Below are 2924 nucleotides of genomic sequence, written 5' to 3'. Positions count from 1 at the left end.
AAAAATTATTAAAATCATTATGAAAAAAAGAAGCCCAATAAAGAGACCTTGGATAATTGACCAAAATTAATGGACATTTTTACTAACATTGTAAAATTTTGACAGAATGTTCTACTTTTTTGTGTGTGTCAGGAATCTTTGCTGTAACATGAATTTATCTGTTTCTTGTGTATATAACTTGTCCATACAAATCTTTTAATCCAGCTCATTCAATAGAGGTCTATATTTCTTCCATCATTATTAATTTATTTACATTTTTATTTGTGATTCAATAGCTATAATTTTTCACAGGAAATTATTCAATTAATTCAGTTTTTGTTATGGAGTTGCACTGGTAATATAATATTTTTTTATTTAAAATCATCTTATAAGCTTTAAAATTCTCATTGTAAAACAAATACTAAATTATATGAAGAGAAAAATCATCCAGATTTTGAACACCCAGTTTTAACAAACATTATTTTTTTTTAAAGATTTATTTTATTTTATTTATTTGACAGAGAGAGACAGCCAGCAAGAGAGGGAACACAAGCAGGGGGAGTGGGAGAGGAAGAAGCAGGCTCATAGCAGAGGAGCCTGATGTGGTGCTCGATCCCACAACGCCGGGATCACGCCCTGAGCCGAAGGCAGACGCTTAACCACTGTGCCACCCAGGCGCCCCCAAACATTATTTTTTTTCAAACATTAATATTTTTGTGAACATTCTTCCTGGTATTTATCTATGATGATACATAAACCCCAAAACACAATCTTACAGAGATATACAAACACAACTTCAAATAAATAGGCTCATAAACATGCTGTATTTCTGTAATCTGATTTTAACATGAAACAATAAATCCTGAACATCTTTGCAAGTCTATAAAGACCTAGAGCATTTTTTTCAATTTCTGCACAGTAGTCTATTATTTTCATATGCATATGCATATACACTAATTGCCTTTATCAACATCTCTTTTATGGATATTGTTTCTTATTTTTTTTTTTTTGCTTTTTAAAGATTTCAATTTATTTCTTTATTTTAGAAGGGAGGAGGGGCAGAGGGAAGGAGAGTCTGAAGCAGGCACTGCACTGAGCATGGAGCCTGACCAGGGGCTCGATCTAATGACCACCTGAGCCAAAACCAAAAGTCAGGTGCTTAACCGACTAAGCCACCCAAGCACTCCTGAACGTGCGTTTTTTAAAAAAATGTAAATTCAATTAATTAATATAATGCATTATTGGTTTCAGAGGTAGAGGTCAGTGATTCATCAGTCTTATATAACTCCCAGTGCTAATTACAGCATGCACCCCCCTTAATGTCCATAACCCAGTTACCCCATCCTCCACCCGAACCCCTCCAGCAACCCTCAGTTTGTTTCCTATGATTAAGAGTCTCCTATGGTTTGTCTCCCTCTTTGATTTTGTCTTGTTTCATTTTTTTCCCTTCCCCTATGATCCTCTGCTTTGTTTCTTAAATTTCACATATCTGTGAGATCATATAATTATTGTCTTTCTCTGATTGACTTCTTTCGCTTAGCATAATACCCTCTAGTTCCATCCACGTTACTGCAAATGGCAAGATTTCACTTTTTTGAGGGCTGAGCAGTATGCCATTGTATACATGTACCTCATCTTCTCTATCCATTCATCTGTTGATGGACATCTGGGCTCTTTCCACAGTTTGGCTATTGTGGACATTGCTGTTATGAACATTGGAGTATGGGTGCCCCTTTGGATCAGTACATTTGTACCTTTGGGATAAATACCTAGTAGTACAATTGCTGTGTCATAGGGTAGCTCTATTTTCAATTTCTGCACAGTAGTCTATTATTTTCATATGCATATGCATATAAACTAATTTCCTTTATCAACATCTCTTTTATGGATATTGTTTTTGAGGAACCTCCATACTGTTTTCCAGAGTGGCTGGACCAGATTGCATTCCCACCAACAGTTTAAGAGGGCTCCCCTCTCTCCACATCATCGACAACATCTGTTGTTTTCTGACTTGTTAATTTTAGCCATTCTGACTGCTGTGAAGTGGTATCTCATTGTGGTTTTGATTTGTTATTTCCCTGATGTCGAGTGATGTTGAGCATTTTTTCATGTGTCTGTTGGCCATTTGGATGTCTTCTTTGCAGAAATGTCTGTTCATGTCCTCTACCCATTTCTTGATATAATTATTTGTTCTTTGGGTGTTGAGTTTGATAAGTAATTTTTTCTTTTTTCTTTTTTTTAATAATAATATTTTTTATTATATTATGTTAGTCACCATACAGCACATCCCTAGTTTTTGATGTAAAGCTCCATGATTCATTACTTGTGTATAACACCCAGTGCACCATGTAATACGTGCCCTCCTTAATACCCATCACCAGCCATTCCCATTGCCCCCCCCAAAGCCCTCAGTTTGTTTCCCAGAGTCCATAGTCTCTCATGGTTCATTCCCCCTTCTGTGTACCCCCACTTTCTTCTTCCCTTTCTTCTCCTACCGATCTTCCTAGTTCTTATGTTCCATAAATGAGTGAAACCGTATGATAATTGTCTTTCTCTGCTTGACTTATTTCGCCTAACATTATCTCCTCCAGACCCGTCCATGTTGCAACAAATGTTTAGAAATCATTCTTCTTGATGTCGGAGTAATATTCCATTGTATTTATGGACCATATCTTCTTAATCCAGTCATCTGTTGAAAGGCATCTCGGCTCCTTCCATGATTTAGCTATTGTGGACAATGTTGCTATGAACATTGGGGTGCACATGGCCCTTCTCTTCACTACATCTGTATCTTTGGAGTAAATACCCAGTCGTGCAATTCTGGATCATAAGGTAGCTCAATTTTTAACTTTTTCAGGGACCTCCACACTGTTTTCCAAAGTGGCTGTACCAACTTGCATTCCCACCAATGGTGCAAGAAGGATCCCCTTTATCCACATCCTCTC

Source organism: Ailuropoda melanoleuca, chromosome X (genome assembly GCF_002007445.2).
Source record: "Ailuropoda melanoleuca isolate Jingjing chromosome X, ASM200744v2, whole genome shotgun sequence".
In the NCBI taxonomy this organism is placed as follows: Eukaryota; Metazoa; Chordata; class Mammalia; order Carnivora; family Ursidae; genus Ailuropoda; species Ailuropoda melanoleuca.
The sequence above is the reverse complement of the archived record's forward strand: the minus strand, read 5'-3'. Positions refer to the sequence as shown.